Here is a 17494-nt window from a genome sequence, read left to right as displayed (position 1 = left end):
ATCTCCCCCCCCGTCAGTGCCCGTTTAGTGCCAACTCTGGGTCCTTCTGTGTTTCCGAGACATCGATTGAAGTATTTAATTAAATTCATGCCGACTGTACCGATTTCCGTTGCGCCATGCTGAATCTTACAGTCATAACCAAGTAGCCATGCTGATTGGATACTGCATACAGTATATGCTTATGGTTTTAAAGGGGGTCTGGCAGAGAGATTGCCCAAAAGGTGCCACTGGTGGCGGTTTCAATGGTGGTGGCGCTTGCCCGTTGGCAGGAAAATGCCCCTGATTGTGATTGATGGCACAATGTAAATACATACTGTTATTGCCTATGGGATAAGCCACACTGGTGGCACCACAACGCATGGGTATTCACACCGGTACTGTCTGTTTATTTAGTGACGGGCAATGCCAAGGGCACAAGTGACCTAATACCCCAGGACCCCTGCCCAGCGCAGCGGAGAATGAAATAAATAAAAGCTAAATTCCTTTGACGGGAAGGATCCGTGTCTCCCGTAAATAAAGTATTAATGCCCGCCGTTGGCACCAAGTCACTTCAGTTACCCGCAGCAACCAGTGTGCGGTTACCAGGCTGCTATTGGGAATGAACTGGGGGCAAACATTGCCCGACTGACTGTAATACCCCCCCTGTTGGCGCACCTGGTTCCCACGGGGTGCCAGTCGGTGCCCCCTCCTCGCCCTACAGTTTCCCACCAGATTTTCTCTTCTCCTTGAGAAGCTCTTGTCCCTCAAGTGTTTTGCTGGGCACCAGAATGACGTACAATTAATTAGCTTTGGGCCGGGTACCTTTGGGCTATAATTACACTGCCTAATTGGGGTGGGGGGTCACCGGTGCCCCAGCACTGATGGACACAGTAGGTGCCAGGGGTGGAGCCCTCCGTGTCTCCTGTTGGTGCTTTATTGGGACATTGGAGGGTACAGGTACCAGACTGGGCACTGGACTGGTTAAACAGGACCCTGTGCCAACCCAAGGCTCGGCGGGGCACAGGGCAGGAACAGGGGGGCGGGGCTAGTGCAGCTCCAGGGGGCAAGGTTCACGGGCAACTTGTTGTGCAGTAATTCCTACTGATAATGGTGCGGGGGATCCCATACAGAGCTCACCTACAGGTGCCCGGCGGGGTCATGTTTATATTATTACTTGCACCCCCCAGGGGCCCCGATAAAGCAATGGAGGCAGGGGCCACAGGAGCTTCATGTTTGATTGGTTCTGGCTTTGAGAAACAATGTAGCAGAAGTCAGTTCCCCCTCCTGGTCTGTCAGTCAGTTGCTTCTGCTACATTGTTTCAGTAGAAAGTAAACTGACAGTCAATAGCAATGACAGTTACACATAACTATAAACCCAGTGAGAATGAGGAATGAATGGGTATTGGGGAGTTGTATCAGGAGTCAGAACCAGCAGTGCAGGGAAGGGAAAGGGACAGACACAGTGACAGTTACACATAACTATAAACCCAGTGAGAATGAGGAATGAATGGATATTGGGGAGTTGTATCAGGAGTCAGAACCAGCAGTGCAGGGAAGGGAAAGGGACAGACACAGTGACAGTTACACATAACTATAAACCCAGTGAGAATGAGGAATGAATGGATATTGGGGAGTTGTATCAGGAGTCAGAACCAGCAGTGCAGGGAAGGGAAAGGGACAGACACAGTGACAGTTACACATAACTATAAACCCAGTGAGAATGAGGGATGAATGGGTATTGGGGAGTTGTATCAGGAGTCAGAACCAGCAGTGCAGGGAAGGGAAAGGGACAGACACAGTGACAGTTACACATAACTATAAACCCAGTGAGAATGAGGAATGAATGGATATTGGGGAGTTGTATCAGGAGTCAGAACCAGCAGTGCAGGGAAGGGAAAGGGACAGACACAGTGACAGTTACACATAACTATAAACCCAGTGAGAATGAGGGATGAATGGATATTGGGGAGTTGTATCAGGAGTCAGAACCAGCAGTGCAGGGAAGGGAAAGGGACAGACACTGACAGTTACACATAACTATAAACCCAGTGAGAATGAGGGATGAATGGATATTGGGGAGTTGTATCAGGAGTCAGAACCAGCAGTGCAGGGAAGGGAAAGGGACAGACACAGTGACAGTTACACATAACTATAAACCCAGTGAGAATGAGGGATGAATGGATATTGGGGAGTTGTATCAGGAGTCAGAACCAGCAGTGCAGAGAAGGGAAAGGGACAGACACAGTGACAGTTACACATAACTATAAACCCAGTGAGAATGAGGAATGAATGGATATTGGGGAGTTGTATCAGGAGTCAGAACCAGCAGTGCAGGGAAGGGAAAGGGACAGACACAGTGACAGTTACACATAACTATAAACCCAGTGAGAATGAGGAATGAATGGATATTGGGGAGTTGTATCAGGAGTCAGAACCAGCAGTGCAGAGAAGGGAAAGGGACAGACACAGTGACAGTTACACATAACTATAAACCCAGTGAGAATGAGGAATGAATGGGTATTGGGGAGTTGTATCAGGAGTCAGAACCAGCAGTGCAGGGAAGGGAAAGGGACAGACACAGTGACAGTTACACATAACTATAAACCCAGTGAGAATGAGGAATGAATGGATATTGGGGAGTTGTATCAGGAGTCAGAACCAGCAGTGCAGGGAAGGGAAAGGGACAGACACAGTGACAGTTACACATAACTATAAACCCAGTGAGAATGAGGAATGAATGGATATTGGGGAGTTGTATCAGGAGTCAGAACCAGCAGTGCAGGGAAGGGAAAGGGACAGACACAGTGACAGTTACACATAACATAATGGATATTGGGGAGCTGCTTGTCTTTTATTAGGTGATAAAACAGTTTTTGGGCTGAGTTCCCCTTTAACTCGCTGCCATCCAATCAGGGCTCGGCGCAGGCCCCAGGAGCAGGTTTAACAGTTGCAGTAGTCGCGAATGGACGGACACAGCTCTGAGCTTGGCTTAACCCCCTGGGGGGGTCGTGGAAGTGTTTAACCCCCTCATTGCTGATGGTTTATTAGGGCGCCTGTGCAGCTGCTGCAGAACCCCTTGCCCCTGAATGTGTATAGTATAGAACCCTATAGTTGGTTCTGAAAGGCACATTGGGGGCTCGATGTGAAGGCTCCCCCCCCTACAGGAAATGCCAACGCGATTTCAGTCCTCGCCGTCCGCTCGGCTGCGTTAGTGCGTTCATCTGACTGTTGCTATGGTGTGCGAGCGAGTGTGCAAATCCCCTGTGTGCCAGCATGCGTTTGTCTGATAGGGATGGGTAAGAGATCCAATGGTCTGGCTGGGGGGGATTGTAGCCCTTGTGAAACTACATCTCCCATCATCCTTAGCTAACTCAGCTTGGATCCCCCCCCTCCCACTGCAGTTGGTTTATTCCAGCTGTTATTGGACTCCAGAGAATATAGAACTCAGTGACAGCGGGCATGACCCTTGGAATGTATGGGAACTACAAATCCCAGCATTCCCTGGGAACTCAGTGACAGCGGGCATGACCCTTGGCATGCAATGGGAACTACAACTCCCAGCATTCCCTGGGAACTCAGTGACAGCGGGCAGGACCCTTGGAATGTATGGGAACTACAAATCCCAGCATTCCCTGGGAACTCAGTGACAGCGGGCATGACCCTTGGCGTGTATGGGAACTACAAATCCCAGCATTCCCTGGGAACTCAGTGACAGCGGGCAGGACCCTTGGAATGTATGGGAACTACAAATCCCAGCATTCCCTGGGAACTCAGTGACAGCGGGCATGACCCTTGGCGTGTAGTGGGAACTACAAATCCCAGCATTCCCTTGGACCTCAGTGACAGCGGGCATGACCCTTGGCATGTATGGGAACTACAAATCCCAGCATTCCTTGGGAACTCAGTGACAGCAGGCATGGCCCTTGGCGTGTATGGGAACTACAAATCCCAGCATTCCCTGGGAACTCAGTGACAGCAGGCATGACCCTTGGCATGTATGGGAACTACAAATCCCAGCATTCCCTGGGAACTCAGTGACAGCGGGCATGACCCTTGGCGTGTATGGGAACTGCAAATCCCAGCATTCCTTGGGAACTCAGTGACAGCAGGCATGGCCCTTGGCATGTATGGGAACTACAAATCCCAGCATTCCCTGGGAACTCAGTGACAGCGGGCATGGCCCTTGGCATGTATGGGAACTACAAATCCCAGCATTCCCTGGGAACTCAGTGACAGCAGGCATGGCCCTTGGCGTGTATGGGAACTACAAATCCCAGCATTCCCTGGGAACTCAGTGACAGCAGGCATGACCCTTGGCATGTATGGGAACTACAAATCCCAGCATTCCCTGGGAACTCAGTGACAGCGGGCATGACCCTTGGCGTGTATGGGAACTGCAAATCCCAGCATTCCTTGGGAACTCAGTGACAGCAGGCATGGCCCTTGGCATGTAATGGGAACTACAAATCCCAGCATTCCCTGGGAACTCAGTGACAGCGGGCATGGCCCTTGGCATGTATGGGAACTACAAATCCCAGCATTCCCTGGGAACTCAGTGACAGCGGGCATGACCCTTGGCATGTAATGGGAACTACATCTCCCATCATCCTTAGCTAACTCAGCTCAGATTCCCCCCCCCCCTGCAGTTGGTGCATTCCAGCTGTTATTGGACTCCAGAGAATATAGAACTCAGTGACAGCAGGCATGGCCCTTGGCATGTAATGGGAACTACAAATCCCAGCATTCCCTGGGAACTCAGTGACAGCGGGCATGGCCCTTGGCATGTATGGGAACTACAAATCCCAGCATTCCCTGGGAACTCAGTGACAGCGGGCATGACCCTTGGCGTGTATGGGAACTACAACTCCCAGCATTCCATGGGAACAGCTAAAATCATTGCTGTCGGCTAGGGGAACGGGTCGGGCCCAACGGGCCAGTTTCTGGGCAAATGGCACAAAATGCAGAGGCTTCGTGTCACCAGGAAGAGGTGCGGTTTGGTGGTTAAAGCGGAGTCTTGTGACTCCGGAGAACAGAAAAAGGAGAGGTTTTCTCATTTAAAGGGATAGGCTGCATGCTGAGGGGTTACCGGTACTATTGGGCACGAGAGTCAGACCGGGGACGTTGGCCGCCGTGGCCTCTTCTCAGAGCCGTGTCAGTGATTGGCGGCTGCTGCTGCACGGTTCCTTGGCGCTGAGCCTCTGATGGGATCAGAACAGCCCTCGGGGCAGCGGCGCCATGTTCTTGATTCTAATTGGATAAAAGTGTTTTTCTTGCTAACTGAGAAAACATGGGACACAAGCAATGGCTTCTATCTATCTATCTATCTATCTATCTATCTATCTCTCCGTCTATCTATCTCTCCGTCTATCTATCTATCTATCTATCTATCTATCTATCCGTCTATCTATCTGTCTGTCTGTCTGTCTATCTATCTCTCCGTCTATCTATCTATCCGTCTATCTATCTATCTATCTATCCATCTATCTATCTATCCGTCTATCTATCTATCTATCTATCTATCTATCTGTCTGTCTGTCTGTCTGTCTGTCTGTCTGTCTGTCTGTCTGTCTATCTATCTATCTATCTCTCCGTCTATCTATCTATCCGTCTATCTATCTGTCTATCTATCTATCCGTCTATCTATCTATCCGTCTATCTATCTATCCGTCTATCTATCTGTCTATCTGTCTATCTATCTGTCTATCTATCTATCTATCTATCTATCTATCTATCTATCCGTCTATCTATCTATCCGTCTATCTATCTATCTATCTATCTATCTATCTATCTATCTATCTATCTATCCGTCTACCTATCTATCTATCTATCTATCTATCTATCTATCTATCCGTCTATCTATCTATCTATCTATCTATCTATCTATCTATCTATCTATTCGTCTATCTATCTATCTATCTATCTATCTATCCGTCTATCTATCTATCCGTCTATCTATCTGTCTATCTATCTATCCGTCTATCTATCTATCCGTCTATCTATCTATCTATCTATCTATCTATCTATCTATCTATCTATCTATCTATCCGTCTATCTATCTATCTATCCGTCTATCTATCTGTCTGTCTGTCTGTCTGTCTGTCTGTCTGTCTATCTATCTATCTATCTATCTATCTATCTATCGGGTTCATTAGTGGGTTTAAACTGGGGGGCCCCATTGGGCCAAACCAAACGTCTCCAGGTGTCACCGTTGCTTCTGTCCCGTGTTCCCCCATAAAGTGTCGGAAGAGGGTCTTGCGTTTCCATAGACGTCTCTTGATCAAACTGCACCATTGTCTCAGATGGAGCTGGCGCTGTGGGTTGGCGCCACCCTCTGTACCCGTATATTATTCCCGTTACCCATTGCCGACCCAGATGCCACGGTTCAGTCGCCTCGATGGTATAATTAGTGGAGTTTATCTTTCTATTCGCTCCTGGCTCCTTACTCTGCCAGGGATTGGTTGGTGCCGGATTGTGGCCCCTCCTTGGGCCTCGGGTTGGCACCGGTTGGCAGGGCCGTATTCCCTCTCCGGAAGGTTTATCTTTGCCAGTTGAGTCTGAACCTTCTCTGAAACTGTGTAAGGATGAGCCAGGGTTGGACTGGGGGCCGGTGGTCAGGTGGTGGGGGCCACATTAAGTTGTGGGGGGCCCCTGTGGACCCCACATACCCCAGGGTTATTCTGAGATATCCATACAAGAACCACTTGGTGTCCTTACTTTAGTTACTACTACTTTACCAGTTGAGTAGTAATGTCTGTGTATGGGGCTGCGTGGTTGCTAGAGTCCTTCAGCCTAGCAACCAGAGAGTCGACTGAATGCCGGACGGGTTATGCTTAATTTTTTTCTGTGCTTTTTTTAGTCGTTATGTAGCAGTCACAACACTTGACTGTAGCAACGACCCCGTAGGCTGAAGGACATTGTTGCTAAGGGAAGACTAGCCGTGATTGGCTGCGAGTGGCCCTATAGGAGAATCGGAGAATACCCCTGCGCTGTGTTGCTAGGGGGCATCAGCCGGCAACCCACCTCCTCTGGGTGACTTTGTTCCAACCCTGGGTTCTGCCAGTCTGTGCTCCCTGCCCGGGCATTGTGGCACTGTTCCTGCCAATACTGGCGGGTATCGCGGTGCCAGCCAACGACCGGCTGGATCAGTAGCTCCGCTGTGTGCGTGCCGCTGCCGAGGGAAAACAAGGTGTGGTGTCATAATGACTAATAAATACGCCGAGCATTTTCCCACCTGATGCTGCCAACTTCCCTGGCACCTTCTGCCAGCCGAGAGCCGCCCCGTACCCGCCAACCTGTGCCTCCTGCCCCTCCGCTCAGAACTGCCCCATTGTGCGGTTTGGGCATCATACAGGGAACTCTGAGTATCACTCATGTATTATAAGGGATAATGTACCCCCTACTGTAAATGATAAGGATATTAGCAGTCACTGAGGGGTTCTGTGCCCCCCATATAAAGGCACAAGGCTGCAGGCTGAGTTATACAGGGAACTCTGAGTATCACTCATGTATTATAAGGGATAATGTACCCCCTACTGTAAATGATAAGGATATTAGCAGTCACTGAGGGGTTCTGTGCCCATATAAAGGCACAAGGCTGCAGGCTGAGTTATACAGGGAACTCTGAGTATCACTCATGTATTATAAGGGATAATGTACCCCCTACTGTAAATGATAAGGATATTAGCAGTCACTGAGGGGTTCTGTGCCCATATAAAGGCACAAGGCTGCAGGCTGAGTTATACAGGGAACTCTGAGTATCACTCATGTATTATAAGGGATAATGTACCCCCTACTGTAAATGATAAGGATATTAGCAGTCACTGAGGGGTTCTGTGCCCATATAAAGGCACAAGGCTGCAGGCTGAGTTATACAGGGAACTCTGAGTATCACTCATGTATTATAAGGGATAATGTACCCCCTACTGTAAATGATAAGGATATTAGCAGTCACTGAGGGGTTCTGTGCCCCCCATATAAAGGCACAAGGCTGCAGGCTGAGTTATACAGGGAACTCTGAGTATCACTCATGTATTATAAGGGATAATGTACCCCCTACTGTAAATGATAAGGATATTAGCAGTCACTGAGGGGTTCTGTGCCCATATAAAGGCACAAGGCTGCAGGCTGAGTTATACAGGGAACTCTGAGTATCACTCATGTATTATAAGGGATAATGTACCCCCTACTGTAAATGATAAGGATATTAGCAGTCACTGAGGGGTTCTGTGCCCCCCATATAAAGGCACAAGGCTGCAGGCTGAGTTATACAGGGAACTCTGAGTATCACTCATGTATTATAAGGGATAATGTACCCCCTACTGTAAATGATAAGGATATTAGCAGTCACTGAGGGGTTCTGTGCCCCCCATATAAAGGCACAAGGCTGCAGGCTGAGTTATACAGGGGACTCACAGCTGACACCCCCATGGTTGCTAGGTGGAAGCCAGATGGGATACGGTTATTCGCCTGCCGCGCTTTCTTCCTCGCTAATAACCCGCCGCTTGGAACTGCAGAGCAATTGTCGGTCTCAGTGCCCCAATGAGCACGAAATGGGCCAGAAAGGCATCTGACGGAGGAGGGCAGAGCAGCTGTTAGAATCTAATGACCAGACGAGGATGGGGAATCACTGCCGGGCCGTCTCCGCTTAACCCTCTCGCTCTGCATTGGGGGAAGCGGGCAAAGTGATTGGCTCCTGTTGCTTCCAATGGAAATCGACTCAATTACGGGCCCCAATTAACACCCCAGTGAGAAATAAGGATATAAATTCCCCCGACGGGATCCTGTGTGGGGGGGGGGACAATTGCCTCTCCCGTGTTACTTCCCCCCCCCTCTCTCTTTGGGAATGGCAGTCTGGGGGCAACTTATGTTTTATTGCGCTTTTATCTTAATGTTCAGAGTAATAAAGTATAAAGTATACTAAAGGGGCAGTATGACTTGAGCCTCTTATGGCTGAATCGCCGGGTCGTTTCATTTCTTATAAAGAGCAGAGAGGGATAAAGCTCTCTATTCATGCAGTTGCTTTAAAAGTAATTACAGTGCAGAATTGGACCTTCTGATAAACAACCCCCCCCCATTGAGGCCTACTTTAGAGCCAGGGTTTACTACAGGCCCGGACTGGCAATCTGTGTGTTCAGGCAAATGCAAGGGGGGCTGTAAGGTGCCACAGACACTCACTATTTATTGGGCTGGGGGGGCTGCTTGTGCCTCTGGGTACTGGGAATGCCGGGGGGGCTGTAAGGTGCCACAGACACTCACTATTTATTGGGCTGGGGGGGCTGTTTGTGCCTCTGGGTACTGGGAATGCCAGGGGGGCTGTAAGGTGCCACAGACACTCACTATTTATTGGGCTGGGGGGGCTGTTTGTGCCTCTGGGTACTGGGAATGCCGGGGGGGCTGTAAGGTGCCACAGACAGTCACTATTTATTGGGCTGGGGGGGCTGCTTGTGCCTCTGGGTACTGGGAATGCCGGGGGGGCTGTAAGGTGCCACAGACACTCACTATTTATTGGGCTGGGGGGGCTGTTTGTGCCTCTGGGTACTGGGAATGCCAGGGGGGCTGTAAGGTGCCACAGACACTCACTATTTATTGGGCTGGGGGGGCTGTTTGTGCCTCTGGGTACTGGGAATGCCAGGGGGGCTGTAAGGTGCCACAGACAGTCACTATTTATTGGGCTGGGGGGGCTGCTTGTGCCTCTGGGTACTGGGAATGCCGGGGGGGCTGTAAGGTGCCACAGACACTCACTATTTATTGGGCTGGGGGGGCTGTTTGTGCCTCTGGGTACTGGGAATGCCAGGGGGGCTGTAAGGTGCCACAGACAGTCACTATTTATTGGGCTGGGGGGGGGGCTGTTTGTGCCTCTGGGTACTGGGAATGCCAGGGGGACTGTAAGGTGCCACAGACAGTCACTATTTATTGGGCTGGGGGGGGGCTGTTTGTGCCTCTGGGTACTGGGAATGCCAGGGGGGCTGTAAGGTGCCACAGACAGTCACTATTTATTGGGCTGGGGGGGGCTGTTTGTGCCTCTGGGTACTGGGAATGCCAGGGGGGGCTGTAAGGTGCCACAGACAGTCACTATTTATTGGGCTGGGGGGGGGGGGGCTGTTTGTGCCTCTGGGTACTGGGAATGCCAGGGGGGCTGTAAGGTGCCACAGACAGTCACTATTTATTGGGCTGGGGGGGCTGTTTGTGCCTCTGGGTACTGGGAATGCCAGGGGGGCTGTAAGGTGCCACAGACAGTCACTATTTATCGGGCTGGGGGGGCTGTTTGTGCCTCTGGGTACTGGGAATGCCAGGGGGGGCTGTAAGGTGCCACAGACAGTCACTATTTATTGGGCTGGGGGGGGGGGGGCTGTTTGTGCCTCTGGGTACTGGGAATGCCAGGGGGGGCTGTAAGGTGCCACAGACAGTCACTATTTATTGGGCTGGGGGGGCTGTTTGTGCCTCTGGGTACTGGGAATGCCAGGGGGGCTGTAAGGTGCCACAGACAGTCACTATTTATTGGGCTGGGGGGCTGTTTGTGCCTCTGGGTACTGGGAATGCCAGGGGGGCTGTAAGGTGCCACAGACAGTCACTATTTATTGGGCTGGGGGGGCTGTTTGTGCCTCTGGGTACTGGGAATGCCAGGGGGGCTGTAAGGTGCCACAGACAGTCACTATTTATTGGGCTGGGGGGGCTGTTTGTGCCTCTGGGTACTGGGAATGCCGGTACCTTACAGGTCAGGACTTATTGAGATTGATGCAGCAATCGCTGATCATAGCCCCACCCCATTACTTTACTGCCCGCCCCCTTTTCAATCAGTGCCCGCCCCCTGGCGGGAGAAAAAAGCCGGCAACTCTACTTCTCATACTGGCAAAATTCAGCCCTAAAAACACCTGTCTATATAAAACCGGGGGCGACTGTGGGTGACAATATTCTGCCGGTTGGGGAGAAATAGATAAAATTACCTCGATGTTCTGCTCATTTCCGTGCTCGGCTGGGATTGTTCTCGGCCTTTCGTGTAATGCAATTCAGCATGGAATTCCTCTATACGGAAACAGCCATTAGGCAACAATCTAATTGTGAGATTTCAAATGTTTCTGCAGATAAACATAATGAACAAAGAGCCGTTATAGTAATTAGAGAGAGAGAGAGAGGCTTATTTTATACAATCCGTTTCATTGATTGCCTGCGTTTCCCTTAGACAGTACAGTATGGGGGTACAGCTTATTGTGTGCCCAGAACATTCCCTCTCTGTATATTTGTATTTATACATATGGGTAGGGGGTGCCATAGTGTTTCCCTTAGACAGTACAGTATGGGGGTACAGCTTATTGTGTGCCCAGAACATTCCTTCTCTGTATATTTGTATTTATACATATGGGTAGGGGGTGCCATAGTGTTTCCCTTAGACAGTACAGTATGGGGGTACAGCTTATTGTGTGCCCAGAACATTCCTTCTCTGTATATTTGTATTTATACATATGGGTAGGAGGTGCCATAGTGTTTCCCTTAGACAGTACAGTATGGGGGTACAGCTTATTGTGTGCCCAGAACATTCCTTCTCTGTATATTTGTATTTATACATATGGGAGGGAGGTGCCATAGTGTTTCCCTTAGACAGTACAGTATGGGGGTACAGCTTATTGTGTGCCCAGAACATTCCTTCTCTGTATATTTGTATTTATACATATGGGTAGGAGGTGCCATAGTGTTTCCCTTAGACAGTACAGTATGGGGGTACAGCTTATTGTGTGCCCAGAACATTCCTTTTCTGTATATTTGTATTTATACATATGGGAGGGAGGTGCCATAGTGTTTCCCTTAGACAGTACAGTATGGGGGTACAGATTATTGTGTGCCCAGAGCATTCCTATATCAGGAAAGGGGCAGGGCTTGTATAAAGTCTGCTGGAGAGGAAACCTTTCCTGTGGGCCCCAGATTAAAGGACAGATTAGATAGTTTAAGCAATTAAAGCAATTGATATGTTAATGCAGATGCTGTTTCGGTGTTAGAGCTGAAGGGATTCCCATTGTTGCCGGACAATAGATGGGGCCGTACAGGGGGGGGGGGTCAGGGGGCTCCGTATAATCTTATCATGCTGAATTCCAGTAGGACAATGGCTGAAGGAGCAGACAGGCTGCTTGGGAGAGGGGTTAATTAGTTAGGTGCAAAGTCACTGCCAGAGCAGGGCAAGGGCACGCGGGGGTGATGTTCAGCTCCGAGTCTTGAAATGGGGGGGTCACTGACCCCGGCAACCAAAAAACCTATTGCTCTGTGAGTCTCCAGTTTTATTTTTATTGTTACTTATAATAACTTTTATTTCTATTCAGCCCCTCCCCTATTCATATACCAGCCTCTCATTCAAACCACTCCCCGGTTGCTAAGGTAATTCGGACCCTTAGCAACCAGAGAGCTTCCCTTGAAACGATTGCCGCCACTTTCTCATTGTCCCTTTGTAGCTATAGCCGGAGAGACATCATTAACCCAGTTAGCTCCAGCCGCCAATCAGCAATTCCATTTGATCAGAGTAATTGCATTTAGAAGATGAAAGAGGAAACCTGATTGGTTGTTATGGGCAACCCCAGAATGTCTTGGAAGGACCGCCCATCATCCAACAGGCATTTGGGATCTTCTTCCATCTGTTTACATGGTTGCCTCCTTATGTTTTTGGTTAGAAACAGACCCCCCAAATGCAAGTCCTGTTCTGAGGGTCTTTATTTCAACAATAAAATGCTTCCTGAAGTTTAACACCAACTCTCTGTGTGTCGGGGGCCCCGGCGCGCAGCTGTCGCTTGTGTTCCTAAGTGGCGGCCGGAGTGAAATCCTACACGGGAAATCTGCCTTCTCATCGTGCAAAATAGGAGACCAGAGGGAACCGTGAATCCCCCGCCGTTTGATTAAACCCGATTGGCCACGGTGACTGGGTTACGCCCAAGCAGACAGCCGCCGCTGCGCCACTGTTTGGGGTGTAATAAAGGGAAAGTTAACCCAATAAAACGCACGAGGGGCATTAGGCCTTCCTGTAGCTCCAAGGGCATTTGGGGTATAAGAAAGGGAAAGTTAACCCAATAAAACGCACAAGGGGCATTAGGCCTTCCTGTAGCTCCGAGGGCATTTGGGGTATAAGAAAGGGAAAGTTAACCCAATAAAACGCACAAGGGGCATTAGGCCTTCCTGTAGCTCCGAGGGCATTTGGGGTATAAGAAAGGGAAAGTTAACCCAATAAAACGCACAAGGGGCATTAGGCCTTCCTGTAGCTCCGAGGGCATTTGGGGTATAAGAAAGGGAAAGTTAACCCAATAAAACGCACAAGGGGCATTAGGCCTTCCTGTAGCTCTGAGGGCATTTGGGGTATAAGAAAGGGAAAGTTAACCCAATAAAACGCACAAGGGGCATTAGGCCTTCCTGTAGCTCCGAGGGCATTTGGGGTATAAGAAAGGGAAAGTTAACCCAATAAAACGCACGAGGGGCATTAGGCCTTCCTGTAGCTCCGAGGGCATTTGGGGTATAAGAAAGGGAAAGTTAACCCAATAGAAAACACAAGGGGCATTAGGCCTTCCTGTAGCTCCGAGGGCATTTGGGGTATAAGAAAGGGAAAGTTAACCCAATAGAAAACACAAGGGGCATTAGGCCTTCCTGTAGCTCCGAGGGCATTTGGGGTATAAGAAAGGGAAAGTTAACCCAATAAAACGCACGAGGGGCATTAGGCCTTCCTGTAGCTCCGAGGGCATTTGGGGTATAAGAAAGGGAAAGTTAACCCAATAGAAAACACAAGGGGCATTAGGTCTTCCTGTAGCTCCGAGGGCATTTGGGGTATAAGAAAGGGAAAGTTAAGCCAATAAAACGCACAAGGGGCATTAGGCCTTCCTGTAGCTCCGAGGGCATTTGGGGTATAAGAAAGGGAAAGTTAACCCAATAAAACGTACAAGGGGCATTAGGCCTTCCTGTAGCTCCGAGGGCATTTGGGGTATAAGAAAGGGAAAGTTAACCCAATAAAACGCACAAGGGGCATTAGGCCTTCCTGTAGCTCCGAGGGCATTTGGGGTTTAAGAAAGGGAACGTTAACCCAATAAAACGCACAAGGGGGCATTAGGCCTTCCTGTAGCTCCGAGGGCATTTGGGGTATAAGAAAGGGAAAGTTAACCCAATAAAACGCACAAGGGGGCATTAGGCCTTCCTGTAGCGCCGTGGGCATTTGGGGTATAAGAAAGGGAAAGTTAACCCAATAAAACGTACAAGGGGCATTAGGCCTTCCTGTAGCTCCGAGGGCATTTGGGGTATAAGAAAGGGAAAGTTAACCCAATAAAACGCACAAGGGGCATTAGGCCTTGGTGGGTGTGAGAGGAAGAAATGTTGCCCGGCTGCGGTTGTGCCGATCCGGACGATAAGACGTTCAGAGCCGAGTTTTACTGGTCCATAAAACGTGACTCAGAAATGTGGAATCTGCAGCAGAATGGGGCTTATTTACACGGCACCAGTGACCCCGACTGCGGGAGGGGGAGACCAATGAAGTGGGGGTCACCCCTGGCTCGGAGGGTGGGGGGGGGGTCGAGTCCATTAATCAGATGGGCCATGCTCGGAGTCCATTTCCAATCTCCTAATGGGGGTTATTAGGCTCGCTCCCTGACTGCCGTAGCTCGCAGCTGGCGGAAAGCTGACATGCCGTAACAGATACCGTAAGAGATTAGACCCGTATAATGAAATTTAAGATCTCCTATGGCTTTAGTTTCCTTTGTCTGCCGGCGCTTTGTGGCTACAAAGAAACAAATCCGTCTGCTCCGGATCAAGCACCGGCGGAGAAATGAAAAGATTAAGTTCCCCTTTGCTTTTCACTTATAGCTTTATATATATATATATAGTGGGGGGACAAAAGGGGGGCCCCACGTTTGAGAAAAGGTCATCTGCATTAGAAGGAGTGGGATCTTTCGACGTGGGGGGGTCTGATGATGGTGAAACAATAGAGATAGGAGACCCCACAGTTATGGGGGGACCATAGGTTCCATATAAATACCCGCTCCCCATTGGTTCTTAGGTAGGAGAGCAAAGATTTATACGTGGGTAGGGGGGCAGGTAGCGTTTGCTACTCAGCACTGGATTTTATGCGGGGGGGGGCGGCACGGAGAAGTTACCCCACTGGGGGGGACTCACATCCTTGGGGTACAGGCCTCCAAATTGGCAAATATCGGCTGGGTAGGGATCTTTACATGGATGCCCTCAGGGCCGCTGCTGGCCAAATGGGTGCCCTAAGCAGAAATTTACTTTTGTGCCCCCTCCCCCAAATTTTACGCAAGTAAAAATAAAATAATAAAAGAACACCTACTATAGGGGCCCCACACACAGTGCCCCCAATATCCCCCATAGACAATGCCCCCATAGTAAGTGCCCCCAATAGCCCCCATAGACAATGCCCCCATAGTAAGTGCCCCCAATAGCCCCCATAGACAATGCCCCCATAGTAAGTGCCCCCATAGACAATGGCCCCATAGTAAGTGCCCCCAATTGCCCCCATAGACAATGGCCCCATAGTAAGTGCCCCCAATATCCCCCATAGATAATGCCCCCATAGTAAGTGCCCCCAATAGCCCCCATAGACAATGCCCCCATAGTAAGTGCCCGCAATTGCCCCCATAGACAATGACCCCATAGTAAGTGCCCCCAATAGCCCCCATAGATAATGCCCCCATAGTAAGTGCCCCCAATAGCCCCCATAGACAATGGCCCCATAGTAAGTGACCCCAATAGCCCCCATAGACAATGGCCCCATAGTAAGTGCCCCCAATAGCCCCCATAGACAATGCCCCCATAGACAATGCCCCCAATTGCCCCCATAGACAATGGCCCCATAGTAAGTGCCCCCATAGACAATGCCCCCATAGTAAGTGCCCCCATAGACAATGGCCCCATAGTAAGTGCCCCCAATAGCCCCCATAGACAATGGCCCCATAGTAAGTGCCCCCAATAGCCCCCATAGACAATGCCCCCATAGTAAGTGCCCCCATAGACAATGGCCCCATAGACAATGCCCCCAATAGCCCCCATAGTAAGTGCCCCCATAGACAATGGCCCCATAGTAAGTGCCCCCAATAGCCCCCATAGACAATGCCCCCATAGTAAGTGCCCCCAATAGCCCCCATAGACAATGCCCCCATAGTAAGTGCCCCCATAGACAATGGCCCCATAGTAAGTGCCCCCAATAGCCCCCATAGACAATGGCCCTATAGTAAGTGCCCCCAATGGCCCCCATAGACAATAGCCCCATAGTAAGTGCCCCCAATTGCCCCCATAGATTGAACTACCCGGGACAGCGGGATGCGCTATAAAAACCGGCGGGACAGTGTTGGGGGGTAGGTTATAATATATAAAAATGATTTTTTTGAGCAGCTGGGATGGTGCCCCCCTGGGAGTTGGTGCCCTATGCAGACTGAGTACTCTGCTTATAGGGAGCAGCATAAACAGTGCTGCCTGGGACTTGTTCCGAAGAGCTTGCAATCTAGTGAATTTCTCACGGTCGACGGAGGGTTAACTGAAGCCGAGGCCGCTTTTTTTTTGCCTGGGGAAGTGATTTCTAACAGACACGTATTGACTCTTAACAGTTCTGAAATGTGTGAAAGTCAGAAGATGAAGGCAGATAAAATCAGCCACACGTTGGCAAGTTCTGCCCCCCCCCCCCCCCATTGGATATAAATATTTCCAGTTTGGGCTGCGGCAGCCTTGGGTTTGTGCCAAGGTGTGTGTGTGTGTGCGCTCTTGCACAACCAAAATAACTTTATTGGGTTAAAGTCTGCCCCCCCCCCAGCGTTTTACCCTTGGACTTTCAACCCGGGAAAGAAGGTACACAGCCTCGGCCAATGGCGCGGCCCGAAATCCGTAACCGGCGGAACGGTGCCTGTAACGCTTTGTGCCCTGGAAAGTCGTTTTCGGCTTTTTATTAGGAACATTCAGATCTGCTTAGTGGTCGGGGGGGGGGGGGCTGAGGGAAAAGGAACTTTCTGATTTAAAGGGGATAATAAACCCCGTTTTTTAATTGTTCCTTCCTTTTTATAGGTAGAAAGGCATTGGCTACTGCTTATTGGGTCCTTATTTGCCGCTGTGATGCAGCAGAAGGTTGTGGGTCCGCTCATCTCCGTGGCACAGGGGGCATAGCAACCCAGTAGTAGTCTGCGTGTCTGTGCCGCCCCTTGCTGGATCCCAGTGTTATCTGTTAATGATAGAAATGGAGATTTGGCTGAGGCTTCAGCCCGGGGCGGTGGGGATAGAGGGAAAGAATAGGCTCCCCCGGCAAGCCCGCTCTTGTTGCCTTGCAAACAGCTCAGCGTAGGGCGAGCGGCAGAGATTGCCGTGTAGGCAGGTTAACCCCTCACTGGACCGGTACCCACCGACTCTTCTCTATGCCCAGTTTATTGTATATAGAGCTTATTGTGTGCCCAGAACATTCCTTCTCTGTATATTTGTATTTATACATATGGGAGGGAGGTGCCATAGTGTTTCCCTTAGACAGTACAGTATGGGGGTACAGCTTATTGTGTGCCCAGAACAT

General features: G+C 50.0%; 1 protein-coding gene across 3 annotated transcripts in view; it reads left to right on the top strand.

Moving 5' to 3' along the window:
* The window catches only part of rxra (retinoid X receptor alpha), a 170146-nt gene that overhangs the window by 1165 nt on the left and 151487 nt on the right, over positions 1-17494 (top strand). The gene's annotated exons all lie outside the window — the stretch shown is intronic.

The sequence above is a fragment of the Xenopus tropicalis genome, chromosome 8 (assembly GCF_000004195.4).
Source record: "Xenopus tropicalis strain Nigerian chromosome 8, UCB_Xtro_10.0, whole genome shotgun sequence".
Taxonomy (NCBI): Eukaryota; Metazoa; Chordata; class Amphibia; order Anura; family Pipidae; genus Xenopus; species Xenopus tropicalis.
Note: the sequence above shows the minus strand (reverse complement) of the source record. Positions and strands in the feature narration are given on the sequence as shown.